Here is a 16,846-nt window from a genome sequence, read left to right as displayed (position 1 = left end):
TTTAATTTTTAATTTTAATTTTATTTCTTCTCTTAATTTTCGAAAATCACTAACCTGTTTTCAAAAATAATTTTCAGAAACTCCTCTCTCTCATCTTCTTTTATTTAATTATTTATCTACTAACACCTCTCTTCTACTCAAGAATTCGAACCCAATCTTCCCCCTTGTGTTTGGATTCTTACCTTTTTCTTCTTTTATTCTCTTATTCTTCTACTCACATAAAGGAATCTCTATACTATGACATAAAGGATTCTTCTTCTTTCTCTGTTCTCTTATTTTTCATATGAGTAGGAGCAGGGACAAGAACATTCTTGTTGAAGCAGATCCGGAACCTGAAAGGACTCTGAAGAAGAAGCTAAATCACAATAATCCAAAGAAAACCTTGCAGAAAATCTCGAAAAAGAGAGAGACATGGCCGAACCCAATAACAATGGTGGAGGCACAAAGAGGATGCTTGGTGACTATACTACACCTACTTCCAAGTTTGATGGAAGAAGCATCTCAATCCCTGCCATTGGAGCAAATAATTTTGAGCTGAAGCCTTAACTAGTTGCTCTAATGCAACAGAATTGCAAGTTTCATGGACTTCCATCAGAAGATCCCTACCAGTTTTTAACTGAGTTCTTGCAGATCTGTGAGACTGTTAAGACTAATGGAGTATATCCTGAAGTCTACAGGCTTATGCTTTTCCCTTTTTCTATAAGAGATAGAGCTAGAACATGGTTAGACTCACAACCAAAAGATAGCCTGGACTCATGGGATAAGCTGGTCACGGCCTTCTTGGCTAAGTTCTTTCCTCCTCAAAAGCTAAGCAAGCTTATAGTGGATGTTCAGACCTTCAAACAAAAAGATGGTGAATCCCTCTATGAAGCTTGGGAAAGATACAAGCAGATGACCAAAAGGTGTCTTTCTGACATGCTTTCAGATTGGACCATTCTGGATATATTCAATTATGGTCTATCTGAGTTCTCCAAGATGTCACTAGACCATTCTGCAGGTGGATCCATTCACCTAAAGAAAACACCTGTACAAGCTCAAAAACTTATTGACATGGTTGCAAATAACCAATTCATGTACACTTCTGAGAGGAATTCTGTGAATAATGGGATGCCTTAGAGGAAGAGAGTTCTTGAAATAGATGCTCTGAATGCCATATTGGCTCAGAACAAAATGTTGACCCAGCAAGTCAACATGATTTCTCAAAGTCTAATGGATGGCAAAATGTGTAACAACCCCGGTTTTTGAGTACGCGAGATCTTTTCTGAAAGTACGGAGAACTCCGGAGGATCAGTAAGGGGAGAAGCTCTGATATATTATCAAGTATCTCAATCCTAATTGTCATTATGTCATCTTTAAGCTAGAACCTTTTATGGGGCAAGCTCGATAATGCAGTTATGAAGAACATAGTTTTTGAACCGTATCGGTTAGGAGTTTTGATCCGGTTTTTCGTAAATAGTCTCAGTTTGACGAACCGGACTCGATTCATGAGAGAAGAGAGATAATAGGGTAATATCATCATTATATGAGTATTAGAAGCTTCTTGAATGATATTATAAGGTTACCTGGTCAGTTTTAGTTAAAAACAGAAAATCGGTTTAACCGGGTTCACAGTTTACTGGTGCAGCTTAGCACCAGCACTCTCTGATGACTTTAGCAATGCTAAGGCCTCATTATTCATGTTTTATTCTTACAATAAATATGTTACTTGTGTCATTTATGCTAGTAGCTCAGAAAATAATTTTTAGAGATGTTTTTGCAAGTGTTCCGATACACCTAGTTTTAGTAGTTATACACCTGAGATATTTTAATATTATTTTAATCCACCTCCAAGCCAACCAATCACAACTCACCCTACACCCCCAAAACCCCCAAGGCTGGCTCATTTTCACTTTGTGGCCGAAAATAGGTAGAGAGAAAAAGAGAGAAAAGTTCTTAGTTCCAAATCTTCAAAGCTTGATTTCTGCTGAACTAAAAGTCAAATCAAAATTCCAATCCGACCAAAATGATCCTCTCTTCTTTCTCTACATGATCATATGACTTATCAAGGCTGGGATCAAGGTGAGTTGGCTGCACCATCTCTCTTTTGATTCGGTTTCAAGGAAACATGGTTAAATATGTGTTTCTTGGTGTGATTTAGGAGGAAAAAGTGCTTAAGGACCACCTGAAAGTTTGATTGAATTAGGAGCAGCAAAACCAGGTAGGGTGTCACGAAATTAATCTTGATTATTTGTGTTTGAGATGTGTGAATGTTGTATTATTTGGCTGTGCTAAAAATTGGTTGCATATATGATTGATTCTTGGTGAAAATTTGGTGAAATTTTGATGAAATTTGATGAAATTCAAGCTTTATGTTCATGTTCTTGGAGCAGCTGGAAAAACGAAACCCTAGGCTTAAATTGAGGTTCAATTTGTGATGAAATCATGTAGAAAAGATGGGGTTTTAGTGGCTGCTAATTTATTATGAATTGTAGTAAAAATCGGTTGCTGAAAAGATTGAAAAACGGGTAAAAACAGAGAAAGAATTTGAAGAATTTATGAAGAACATGAAGAACACTTTGAGTGTGATGAAGAACAATGAAGAACAGGCCTTAGATCTTAAAAAGGGCAAGGAAGTAAAATTTTTGGTGTTTTAGGGGTTGTTTGGTAATTTCTGAAAGTTAGGGTGGTAAAAGTAGAAATATTAAAAGTTACGGGTGGTTAAAAGTGAATTTTAAAGGTTAAAAGTAAAAGTGAGTTAATTTTCGAAAATTTAATAATAAAATAATAAATAATAATAAAATATTAAATAATAATATTTAATTAAAAATAATATTTTAATAAAAATAATAAAATAATGCAGAAAAGGCAGTTTTCTGTAAAAGCTTTAGAAAGACAACTTTAAGTGCAGAATCTCATAATTACCTTCATAAAACACTTAGGGAGTGGTAATAACATGTTAGAGAGGAAAAGATAAAGAAAAGATAAAAGTTAAAGAAAAGATAAAAATCGGAGAAAAAGTCTGTAAAGTTTTAACGACAGAAAAACAGACAAAGACTAGAGAACGAACTAGGGCAACATAGTTAGACCTTGAGTTCCGACTAGGAGTAGGTATTATATGAAAAGTTAAAATGTTTCAGTATAGACTTAATGAACCTATAATTGGGACAGGCTAACTATTCATACCGAAGTTTACATAAGCTTTAAATACATATGTTAAGCAGAGAAACACAGAGAATAGAGTAATCAGAGCAGAGTAGAGAAACACAGAAAATAGAGTAACCAGAGTAAAGTAAAGAGATAAAGAGAAAGTATATATATATATGTTGCGTAATGCAACCCAAGAGATATTATATGTATATATATGTTGCTTAATGCAACCCAAGAGATGTTTGTTTATTTATCTGTTGCCCTGAGGGAACCCAAGAGTAATTTTCCGTTCCCAAGAGTATATTTCCTGCGAGTAGAAAGCAGAGGCTGTCTCAATAGAGCTGCTAATAATTATATGCGCATTTATTTGAACAGAAAATCGTATCCGGGAAATCGTGAACTCGTGACCGGATAAATGTCGGGAATGCAGGTGCTAACCGACACATGAGCTCATGGCCTGTGCTAGGACTAGACATGCATCATTCTTGTCTGCGCATCATTCTCAGTTGTATTCCTTTCTGTGTGTGATCTATTTCTTTGTGTTTGTTTGCTTGTATGCTATTTCTATGTTTTATTTTCTTGTATTCTTTTGTTTGTGTTCTGCTCTCTATTGTCTCTACTTTCTCTTTCTGTCTTTATCTTTTGTTTACTGCTTCGCTATATTATGTTATTCGTCTGTTAATCGACCCCAAATAAATGAACGTAACTAATAACCCCGACCCTACTAAGAACTCCCCAGTTCTTACCCCTTCTCTCTCCCTTCCTCCCCCAGATGGAGACGGGCGTGATCTTCTATGAGTTCGAGGACCCTTACGTCTACGAGGATCCGGTACATCACAGTTATTTCATCATGGGATTGGAGCCTCGTATTAGACGATACGCGTTACCTGATCGAGCCTTTCAACATCCTCTGTCTAGCCCGCATTTTGACCCTGATGCTCCTTACGACTTTCCCTTATCCTGGTTACATCCTGACGCACCTGTACATCCTTTTCCTGATGACCCCGAGCACCCTATACCAGCTCAACCTTTGAATGAGGTGGAACCTGAGCCTATCGTTCCTGATGAGCCCGAGTAAGCTGGTGACTACGTACCTGTGATCCACCAGAGTGGGACTTTCCCCCTGAGTCTTTCCCTGACTTTCCACAGCCTGATGAGCCGGCACTACCGGATGATGGGGTAGCTCCTATATACGCGAACGGACCTGTGCTCGCGAATGGTTTCGTACATAGTGACAGCAGTGTCTCTGGTGGATCTGAGGGTATAGTTGTAGCTGCGGATGATGAGGAGGAGGAGGAGGATCCTGAGATAGATATAGAGCAGGATGAGGAGATGGACGAGCCTCACGGCGATTCTCCGAACGGCCACGAATAGATATAGTTGGACTGCGGAAGGGGCATTCTTTTGATGACACTCTAGTCTAACATTATTGGATAGATAGTCTCTCACTTATGTTAGTACACCCGAGAGCTAGGAGCTATATAGTGGTTAGGCTAGCCTGGGTGCCAGTTTAGCGGCTTTTTGTATGGGCCAGGCCCTGGGAGTGTCGTGTAAATATTAGTTACGTAGGATGACGAGGATGTAAACTGACTTGATCTTGTGTAAACGCTACATGTTTTGTTATAGTGTACATGATGTATATTATCAGCTGTGTTTCTATGTTTCTTTATGCCACTTTTCTATTATTCTTACTATATGCTTGTTTATTTTACCTGAATGTCCGCAACAAATAAAAAAAAAAATTACTCGTAAGATTGACATCGCTCTAACAAGGAACAGGCTCCTATATTAGACAGTAAATAATAATTGGAAAGGATAAGTTAGTAACACTTAGCTTCTTGTATGACCATGGCATACTGGGAGTTGGGTCGTTACAAAATGCATCCAATAGTACTAAAGAAGCATCTTCTGAAGAAGAAGCTTATGATCCTGAGAACCCTGCAATGGCAGAGGTGAATTACATGGGTGAACCCTATGGAAACACCTATAATTCCTCATGGAGAAATCATCCAAATTTCTCATGGAAGGATCAACAAAAGCACCAACAAGGCTTTAATAATGGTGGAAGAAACAGGGTTAGCAATAGCAAGCCTTTTCCATCATCTTCTCAGCAACAGACAGAAAATTCTGAGCAGAGCCCCTCTAGCTTAGCAAACATAGTCTCTGATCTATCTAAGGCCACTTCAAGTTTCATGAGTGAAACAAGGTCCTCCATTAGAAATTTGGAGGCACAAGTAGACCAGCTGAGTGAGAAAATCACTGAAACTCCTCCTAGTACTCTCCCAAGCAATACATAAGAGAATCCAAAAAGAGAGTGCAAGGCCATTGATATAATCAAAATGGCCGAATCCAAGGAGGAAGGGGAGGACGTGAATCCCAATGAGGAAGACCTCATGGGACATCTCCCAGACAGAAAGGAGTTCTCAATTGAGGAACCTAAGGAATCTGAGGCTCATCCAGAGACCATAGAGATTCCATTGAACCTCCTTCTGCCATTCATGAGCTCTGAGAACTATTCATCCTCTGAAGAGGATGAAGATGTAACTGGAGAGCAAGTTGCTCAATATCTAGGAGTCATCATGAAGTTGAATGCCAAATTGTTTGGTAATGAGACTTGGGAAGATAAACCTCCCTTGCTCATTAGTGAACTAGATACATGGGTTCAGCAAACTTTACCTCAAAAGAAACAAGATCCTGGTAAATTCTTAATACCCTGTACCATGGGTACCATGACCTTTGAGAAGGCTCTGTGTGACCTGGGGTCAGGTATAAATCTTATGCCACTCTTTGTAATGGAGAAACTGGGGATCTTTGAGGTATAGGCTGCCACATTCTCATTAGAGATGGTAGACAAGTCAATAAGACAAGCTTATGGATTGGTAGAGGACGTGTTAGTGAAGGTTAAAGGCCTTTACATCCTTGCTGATTTCATAATCTTAGACACTAGGAAGGAGGAGGATGAATGCATCATCCTTGGAAGACCCTTCCTAGCCACTGCAGGAGATGTAATTGATGTTGACAGAGGAGAGCTAGTCCTTCAATTGAATGGGGACTACCTTGTGTTTAAAGCTCAAGGATCTCCTTCTGCAATTATGGAGAGGAAGCAAGAAAAGCTTCTCTCAATACAAAGTCAAACAAAGTCTCCACAATCAAACTCTAAGTTTAGTGTTGGGAGGCCACAACCAAACTCTAAGTTTGGTGTTGAGAAGCCCCCACATTCAAACTCTAAGTTTGGTGTTGGGAGGCCCTCATCATGCTCTGAACGTCTGCGAGGCTCCATGAGAGCTCACTGTCAAGCTAGTGACATTAAAGAAGCGCTTATTGGGAGGCAACCCAATTTTTATTTATCTAATTTTTATTGCTTTTTATGTTTTATTAGGTTCATGATCATGTGGAGTCACAAAACAATTACTAAAATTAAAAATAGAATCAAAAACTGCAGAAGAAATAGCCTACCCTGGAGGAAGAGCTTACTAGCGTTTAAACACCAGTAAGGAGCATCTGGATGGCGTTCAATGCCAGAATAGAGCATGAATCTGGCGTTGAATGCCAGACATAAGCATCAATCTGGCGTTGAAATGCCAGGAATGCACCCTGAGGAAAGCTGGCATTTAACGCCAACAACAAGCATGGAAGTGGCGTTCAACGCCAAAAACATGCTGCAGATTGGCGTTGAACGCCCAAAACAAGCATGGAAGTGGCGTTTAATGCCAGAAACATGCTACAATCTGGCGTTAAACACTAGGATTGCATAGAGATGGCATTTTACATGCCTAATTGGTGCACGGATGTTATATCCTTGATACCTCAGGATCTGTGACCCCACAGGATCACCTCAGGATTTGTGGACCCCACAGGATCCCCACCTACCTCAACCCACATTCTCTCTTCTTCACACAATCCAATAACACTCTTCCCCAAACATCATTCACCAATCACCTCAATCTCTCTTCCCAATCACCCCTTCACCACTCATATCCATCCACTCTTCCCCATAAACCCCACCTACCTTCAAATTCAAAATCCCTTTCCCACCCAAACCCACCTTAAATTACCGAACCAACCACCCTCTCCCTCCACTATATAAACCCTTCTATCATTCTTCATTTTCACACAACACAACCCTCTCTTCTCTTCCTTGGCCGAATACACATCTCTCTTCCTATCCTCCATATCTTCTTCTTCTTCTTCTATTTTTTCTTCTTTTGCTTGAGGGCGAGCAATATTCTAAGTTTGGTGTGGTAAAAGCAAAGCTTTTTTGTTTTTCCATAACCACTTATGGCACCTAAGGCCGGAGAAACCTCTAGAAAGAGGAAAGGGAAGACAAAAGCTTCCACCTCTGAGTCATGGAAGATGGAGAGATTCATCTCAAAGGTCCATCAAGACCACTTCTATGAAGTTGTGGCCAAGAAGAAGGTGATCCCTGAGGTCCCTTTCATGCTCAAGAAAAATGAGTATCCGGAGATCCGACATGAGATCCAAATAAGAAGTTGGGAAGTTCTGACCAACCACATTCAACAAGTCAGAATCGTAATGGTTCAAGAGTTCTATGCCAATGCATGGATCACTAGGAACCATGATCAAAGTATGAAACCGAACCCAAAGAATTATCTTACAATGGTTCGGGGGAAATGCTTAGATTTCAGTCCAAAAAATATAAGGTTGGCGTTCAACTTGCCTATGATGCAAGAAGATGCACGCCCTTACACTAAAAGGATCAACTTTGATCAAAGGTTGGACCAAGTCCTCATGGACATATGTGTGGAAGGAGCTCAATGGAAAAGAGCCTCTAAAGGCAAGCCAGTTCAATTGAGAAGAGTGGACCTTAAGCCTGTGGCTAGAGGATGGTTGGAGTTCATCCAACGCTCCATCATCCCCACTAGCAACCGATCTGAAGTTACTGTGGATTGGGCCATCATGATCCATAGCATCATGATTGGAGAGAAAGTAGAAGTTCATGAAGTTGTCTCTCTAGAACTCTACAAAGTAGCCGAAAAGCCCTCCACCTTGGCAAGGCTAGCTTTTCCTCATCTCATTTGCCATCTATGCAACCTAGATGGAGTTGTCATAGAAGGAGACATCCTCATTGAAGAGGACAAGCCCATCACTAAGAAAAGGATGGAGCAAACAAGAGAGCCCATTCATGGATCTCAAGAGACGCTTGAGGAAGCTCATCATCAAGGAATCCCTGAGATGCCTCAAGGGATGCATTTTCCTCCAAACAACTATTGGGAACAACTCAACACCTCTCTAGAAGACTTGAGTTATAACATGGACCAATTAAGGGTGGAGCACCAAGAGCACTCTATCATTCTCCATGAGATTAGAGAAGATCAAAGAGTAATGAGGGAGGAGCAACAAAGGATAGGAAGAGACATAGAGGAGCTCAAGGACATCATTGGCCCTTCAAGGAGAAGACGCCACCATCACTAAGGTGGACTCATTCCTTGTTCTTATTTCTCTATTTTTCGATTTTTATGCTATATGTTTGTCTATGTTTGTGTCTTTACCACATGATCATTAGTATTTAGTAACTATGTCTTAAGGCTATGAATAATTCCATGAATCCTTCACCCCTCTTAAATGAAAAATGTTTTAATACAAAAGAACAAGAAGTACATGAGTTTCGAATTCATCCTTGAATTTAGTTTAATTATATTGATGTGGTGACAATACTTTTTGTTTTCTGAATGAATGCTTGAACAATGCATATTTTTGATCTTGTTGTTTATGAATGTTAAAATTGTTGGCTCTTGAAAGAATGATGAACAAAGAGAAATGTTATTGATAATCTGAAAAATCATAAATTTGATCCTTGAAGCACGAAAAAGTAGTGAATAGCAAAAGCTTACGGAAAAAAAAAGAAAAAAAGCAGAAAAAGCCAATAGCCCTTAAAACCAAAAGGCAAGGGTAAAAAAGGGTCCAAGGCTTTGAGCATTAATGGATAGGAGGGCCCAAGGAAATAAAATCCTGGCCTAAGTGGCTAAATCAAGCTGTCCCTAACCATGTGCTTGTGGCATGCAGGTCCAAGTGAAAAGTTTGAGACTGGGTGGTTAAAGACATGATCCAAAGCAAAAAGAGTGTGCTTAAGAGCTCTGGACACCTCTAACTAGGGACTTTAGCAAAGCTGAGTGGTGCGCGAAATTGTGAACAATACTTTTTCACAACTCTCATAATCCCCGGTAATGGCTCCACAAACGTGGTAGCTCAATACCATGGCATTACACAACTTCGCACAACTAACCAGCAAGTGCACTGGGTCGTCCAAGTAATACCTTACGTGAGTAAGGGTCGATCCCACGGAGATTGTTAGTATTGAAGCAAGCTATGGTCATCTTGTAAATCTTAGTCAGGCAAACTCAAATGTATATGATGATGAACGAAAATAGCATAAAAGATAAAGATAGTGATACTTATGTAATTCATTGGTAGGAACTTCAGATAAGCGCATGAAGATGCCTTCCCTTCCGTCTCTCTGCTTTCCTACTGCCTTCATCCAATCCTTCTTACTCCTTTCCATGGCAAGCTCATGTAGGGTTTCACTGTTGTCAGCAGCTACCTCCCATCCTCTCAGTGAAAATACGTCCCTGATGCTCTGTCACAGCATAGGCTAATCATCTGTCGGTTCTCGTTCAGGCCGGAATAATATACATTGATACTTTTGCGTCTGTCACTAACGCCCTAGCCTGCTAGGAGTTTGAAGCACGTCACAGTCATTCAATCATTGAATCCTACTCAGAATACCACAGACAAGGTTAGACCTTCCGGATTCTCTTGAATGCCGCCATCAGTTCTTGCCTATACCACGAAGACTCTGATCTCACGGAATGGTTGGCTCGTTTGTCAGGCGAGCACTCGGTTGTCAGGCGATCAACCATGCATCGTGCAATCAGGAATCCAAGAGATATTCACTAAGCCTCAGATGCTTGTAGAACAAGAATGGTTGTCAGTCACCTTGTTCATGAGTGAGAATAGTGATGGGCGTCAATCATCACCTTCATCATGTTGAAGAACAAGTGATATCTTGGATAAAGAACAAGCGGAATTGAATGGAAGAACAATAGTAATTGCATTGATACTCGAGGTACAGCAGAGCTCCACACCTTAATCTATGGTGTGTAGAAACTCCACCGTTGAAAATACATAAGAACAAGGTCTAGGCATGGCCGAATGGCCAGCCTCCCAATGATCTAAGATAGCATACAAAACGAAGATAGCTACCAAAGTCTCTTCTCTAATACAATAGTAAAAGGTCCTACTTATAAGAACTAGTAGCCTAAGGTATACAGAAATGAGTAAATGACATAAAAATCCACTTCCGGGCCCACTTGGTGTGTGCTTGGGCTGAGCAATGAAGCATTTTTCGTGTAGAGACTCTTCTTGGAGTTAAACGCCAGCTTTGGTGCCAGTTTGGGCGTTTAACTCCCATTTGGGTGCCAGTTCCAGCGTTTAACGCTGGGATTTCTTGAGGTGACTTTGAACGCCGGTTTGGGCCATCAAATCTTGGGCAAAGTATGGACTATCATATATTGCTGGAAAGCCCAGGATGTCTACTTTCCAACGCCGTTGAGAGCGCGCCGATTGGGCTTCTGTAGCTCCAGAAAATCCACTTCGAGTGCAGGGAGGTCAGAATCCAACAGCATCTGCAGTCCTTTTTGGTCTCTGAATCAGATTTTTGCTCAGGTCCCTCAATTTCAGCCAGAAAATACCTGAAATCACAGAAAAACACACAAACTCATAGTAAAGTCCAGAAAAGTGAATTTTAACTAAAAACTAATAAAAATATACTAAAAACTAACTAGATCATACCAAAAACATACTAAAAACAATGCCAAAAAGTGTATAAATTATCCGCTCATCACTGAGTCACAATCTAAAAAGGTTCACCCAGTCATGTGTCTGTGGCATTTATGTATCCGGTGGTAATACTAGAAAACAAAGTGCTTAGGGCCACGACCAATACTCATAAAAGTAGTTGTGTTTAAGAATCAACATACTTAACTAGGAGAATCAATAACACTATCCAAAATTCTGAGTTCCTATAGATGCCAATCATTCTAAACCTCAAGGGAAAAAGTGATATGCCAAAACTGTTCAGAAGCAAAAAGCTACAAGTCCCGCTCATCTAATTTGAACTAATATTCATTGATATTTTGGGATTTATAGTATATTCTCTTCTTTTTATCCTATTTGATTTTCAGTTTCTTGGGGACAAGCAACAATTTAAGTTTGCTGTTGTGATGAGCAGATAATTTATACGCTTTTTGGCATTATTTTTAGGTAGTTTTTAGTAGGATCTAGCTACTTTTAGGGATGTTTTCATTAGTTTTTATGCAAAATTCACATTTCTGGACTTTACTATAAGTTTGTGTGTTTTTCTATGATTTCAGGTATTTTCTGGCTGAAATTGAGGGACCTGAGCAAAAATCTGATTCAGGCTGACAAAGGACTGCTGATGTTGTTGGATTCTGACCTCCCTGCACTCGAAATGGATTTTCTGGAGTTACAAAACTCCAAATGGCGCGCTCTCAACGACGTTGGAAAATAGTCCTCTAGAGCTTTCTAGCAATATATGATAGTCTATACTTTGTTCGAGCTTAGATGACACAAACTGGCGTTCAATGCTAGTTCCATTGAATAAAAAGTAATAGTAATTGTATTGAAACTTGAGGTACAGCAGAGCTCCACACCCTTAATCTATGGTGTGCAGAAACTCAACCGTTGAAAATACATAAGTGAAAGGTTCAGGCATGGCCGAATGGCCAGCCCCCAAAACGTGATCAATGGCCTCCTAATATGAAGAATAAAACAAAACTGAGACCAAAGATGAAACGTGGTCAAAAGACGTCTAATACAATAGTTAAATGTTCTATTTATAATAAATTAGCTACTAGGGTTTACATGAGTAAGTAATTGATGCATAAATCCACCTCCGGGGCCCACTTGGTGTATGCTTTCATACTCACATCCCGACGACTTCGTCCGTACTTCCAAGCGCATACCATTAAAGGTCGGACCAACCAACCCATAAAGAGGATATTGCAGAAAACAGATCTAGCAGGAAGAATCCTATAATGGGCAATTGAGTTGTCCGAGTTCGACCTCTAATACGAAGTGCAGACAGCCATCAAATCACAATACCTAGCCGACTTCATTGCAGAATTCACAGACGCCCCGAAGATCCCCATAGAGTGGAATATATACGTGGACGATTCCTCGAATAAAGCCGGAAGTGGTGCAGGTGTGATAATCGAAAGCAACCAAGGAACCCAACTCGAGCTTTCCCTCAAATTCGGATTCCCGGCCTCAAACAACCAGGCGGAATACGAAGCGTTATTAGCTAGCTTGAAGCTGGCTAGAGAAGTTGGAGCTCAGAAACTCAACATCTACAGTGACTCACAAGTCGTTACTTCACAAATTACAGGGAGATACCAAGCCAAAGATCCTACTATGAAAAAATATTTGGATAAAACCAAAGAACAGCTCGGAGAACTCGGGGAATATAGGATCTGCCACATACCCCGCGAGCAAAACGCCCGAGCTGATGCACTGTCAAAACTAGCCAGCACCAAACCAGGGGGCAACAATAGAAGCCTCATCCAGAAAATATTACGAAACCCGTCAATATCGGAAGAAGAAAAACTCCTAGCCATAACAGGTCGGGATCAAGGATGGATGACCCCCATAATTAACTACCTCAAAACAAAACAGATGAAAGGGAGGCAAAGAGGTTAAAAAGGGAGGCACAGTACTACACTATCATAAACAACACCCTATACAAAAGAGGGATCTCAGCACCATTATTAAAATGCGTACCGACCTCCAATACAAAGGATGTCTTGGAAGAAATACACAGTGGCATTTGTGGCAATCATCTCGGAGCGCAAGCTCTCACCAAAAAGGTACTACGGGCGGGATTCTATTTGCCAACTCTACGAAAGGAAGCTATCGAATTTATAAAGACATGTCCACCATGCCAGAAGCATGCCAACTTTCACATTGCCCCGCCAAAAAAGCTTATCAGCGTGACCTCACCCTGGCCATTTGCAAAGTGGGGACTCGATCTTCTTGGACCCTTTCCCCAGGGATCGGGACAGGTTAAGTTCCTCATAGTGGGGGTAGACTATTTCACAAAATGGATCGAGGCAGAACCCCTAGCCAACGCCACTGCTCAAAGAAGTCGGAAATTCCTATATAGGAACATCATTACAAGGTTTGGGGTCCCATAGTCCATCACCACAGATAATGGCACCCAATTCACAGATGCAGGCTTTAGAAAACTAGTGGCCGACTTGAATATAAAACACCAGTTCACCTCCGTCGAACATCCCCAAGCCAATGGACAAGCTGAAGCGGCGAACAAAGTCATATTGGCCGGGCTAAAATGGAGACTGCAAGAAGCAAAGGGAGCTTGGGCCGAGGAACTTCCACAAGTCCTATGGGCGTATCTAACAACCCCCCCCCATTCTACTATGAACGAATCACCATTTCGATTAGCATACGGAGTGGAGGCAATGATTCCAATAGAAGTAGAGGAAGGGTCTCCTCGAGTAGTCCACTACAATGAACAAACCGACTCTCAACTTCAAAGAGAAGAGCTCGACCTACTTTCGAAAATCCAAGAAAGAGCTCGGATCAGAGAAGAAGCACTAAAGCGGCGAATGACTTCCAGGTATAATCAAAAGGTAGTGCCAAGAGGTTTTGCTTAGAATGATCTCATCTTAATCCGAAATGATATTGGAACAACTCGACCTGGAGAAGGAAAGCTGGCAGCCAACTGGAAAGGACCCTACTGAGTCACAGAAGTACTTGGGAAGGGCTACTACAGACTGTCCGAACTCGAGGGACGAGAACTCCCCAGATCATGGCACCCCTGTAACCTAAGAAGGTACTATAGTTTGGAAAGATAAAAGGTCTCATCACAAGATGCACTCTTTTTCCTGAAAAGGTTTTTTAATGAGGCATCAAGATTGAGATTTAATCTGACTTAATGGTATGAAAAACTCCCGCCTGTATATATTTTCACTTTCTTTAAATAAAATACATTTCAGATATTCTACAAATTCCCAAGACGCATTAATCTAAAGCATTCATCGTCCGATTATAAAGCAACAAATCGAACAGAAAGTGAAGAACAGATTCACTATACGATCTCGATAGGAATGATCGACCGACAAAGGTGAAAACGCGATTCATCTAAAGGTCGATTAAACCAGGACAGAAACCACCATCTACAAATCGGCAAAGATGAACACAGAATAATGCAAGAAGTTATCGAAAGTGATCCCAAAAAGAACCTAGCGAGGTCTTACGGATTGCTATATAATAACTTAAAAAGACTGGCCGACACTAAAAAGCCGGACCAAGTCAACCCAAGTTATCAGCAAATCCCTGGAAAGAGGTCTGGCCAAGCCTATGAAAGAGGAATTGCTATAACTTAGAAGAGATCGACCTAACGAAGTCGGTCTCCTACAAGACAAGTTGTAAAAGTAATCCCTGAAAGAGACCTAACAAAGGTCCAAGCAAAAGGATTACAAAAACAACATAGAAGAGATCGACCTAACGAAGTCGGTCTCCTACAAGACAAGTTGTAAAAGTAATCCCTAAAAGAGACCTAACAAAGGTCCAAGAAAGAGGATTACAAAAACAACTTAGAAAAGATCGACCTAACGAAGTCGGTCTCCTACAAGACAAGTTGTAAAAGTAATCCCTGAAAGAGACCTAACAAAGGTCCAAGAAAAAGGATTACAAAAACAACTTAGAAGAGATCGACCTAACGAAGTCGGTCTCCTACAAGACAAGTTGTAAAAGTAATCCCTGAAAGAGACCTAACAAAGGTCAAAGAAAGAGGATTACAAAAACAACTTAGAAGAGATTGACCTAACGAAGTCGGTCTCCTACAAGACAAGTTGTAAAAGTAATCCCTGAAAGAGACCTAACAAAGGTCCAAGAAAGAGGATTACAATAACAACTTAGAAGGGGACCAATATGAAGAAATCGGTTATAAGGCGCTAAAAATAAAAGCCAGAGCAGAAAAACCGAGACACAAATCAGACCCACACAGTTACGGCCTCAAAGGAATCCAAGCTATGAACAACAAGTAAGAAAGCAACCCAAAGAAGTCAAGCAGTAAGATTCCAAAACCAGAAGAGATACCATACTAAAGCTCAATAAAAGCATAGTATGCTAAAGCTTCAAAAGGCCACTGAAATCTACCTCGAAGTGCTACTTTTGATTTTTCAAAGTAAAAAGTTGCTAGGTAGACAACTAAAAAAGTGTCAGCAGTTAAACAAAACAATAAACAGTACAAAAGCCCACAAACCGGGCGATTTACACAAAATACTCAAATAAAAGGAGGTCAACCAAGATCTGGACTTCCCGGCAGAATCAGTATGGGGAGAAGGATGGCAAGTCTGAATAGGCACAACATCTACAGTTTCATCATCCCGGTTCAGAATCTGGCTATCCGGATCAGACGTAACGGGAGGAACCGAGGAGGTCGACACTTTAAGAGAAGACACTGGGGGAGGGTCAGCATCATCATCATCCTAGTCATCAGGGACAATCTTACCATCCCTCACAACATTGTCCAGGCTGACGAGAGTCAAGTCAGCATAAGGAGCAACAATCCGGAACTGCTCCATCAGGTTCTCGGAGGCGGCAATTACGCTGCCCACAAGGTGACCCCGAAGCTTGGCATAATTAACCCGAGCAGTTTCCAAATCATTCCGGAGATGCATTAATTCCCTATATGCTGAGACATAGCTATCCTTGTGCTTCAGTGCCATGTCCTCAGCCAACTTCAAAAAAGCAGCCAAAGCAATAGAGCTAGCCTTCTCACCCTCCAGTTCCTTCTCTACCTTCGCCAACTTCACCTCCAACTCATCCTTCAGACCCTTGATCCGATCAAATTCTGATTTGGCCTCCTCCATGAAGGATTTTGTGGCATGAATCGGGATCCCCTGAACTGTTCGGAAAATAGCCGCACCCATATGTGCCATTTGACACTACTTTTGGTGATAAAATCCAGATGCTGGAGAAGAGACACGTCGTCCATAGAGAGCCCAACATAGGGGGCAATTTGTTGGTCAACAAATTCGACAGCATCAAAATCTGGGGCATCCAGGTTGAAGGGCTCGGACGTTTTTTGCTTTTTTAAAAGAGGAGCAACAGAAGCAGCGGCAGAAGTCTATGGAGGATCGACACGACGAAATCGAGGAGTAGGAATTGCTTTCCTCGGCCTGGGAGAACTCGGCACGGGAGGCTTCACGAGGGCCTGAGAAGATCCCTCTCCGGCCACCTTGGCCGAGATGTTCAGAGCAGCAGTTGCCTTCTTCGCCTTTTTAAAGGCCCTCATAGGGTCATTGTTCTTTGACATCTCTGTAAATACAGAATCAGCCACAGCAAAGAGTTACAATCTCAATAAGAGGAAGAAAAAATTAAGAAACAAGTATAAGAGACAAGTCAGACAAGTACCCAAAACAGTCCGAACCAAGGATGGGTCATTCAAAAACCTTTTTGTATCAAGATGGGGTGGTTTCCCCCATAGATCCTCAAGAACAACAACAAAGGCACGCTCAACATCATCAAGCATCTCCCAGGTATAGCGAGACACTCTCATATCCCTAGCCACTCGAGAGGGAAAGAAGGCTCATCATTTTCATCAAGAAAAAAGGGGCAGGCCCCCTCGACAGCACGAACCTTAAAGAAGTAATTCTTG

Source organism: Arachis stenosperma, chromosome 2, assembly GCF_014773155.1.
Source record: "Arachis stenosperma cultivar V10309 chromosome 2, arast.V10309.gnm1.PFL2, whole genome shotgun sequence".
Lineage (NCBI taxonomy): Eukaryota > Viridiplantae > Streptophyta > Magnoliopsida > Fabales > Fabaceae > Arachis > Arachis stenosperma.
This window is presented reverse-complemented; position numbering follows the sequence as displayed.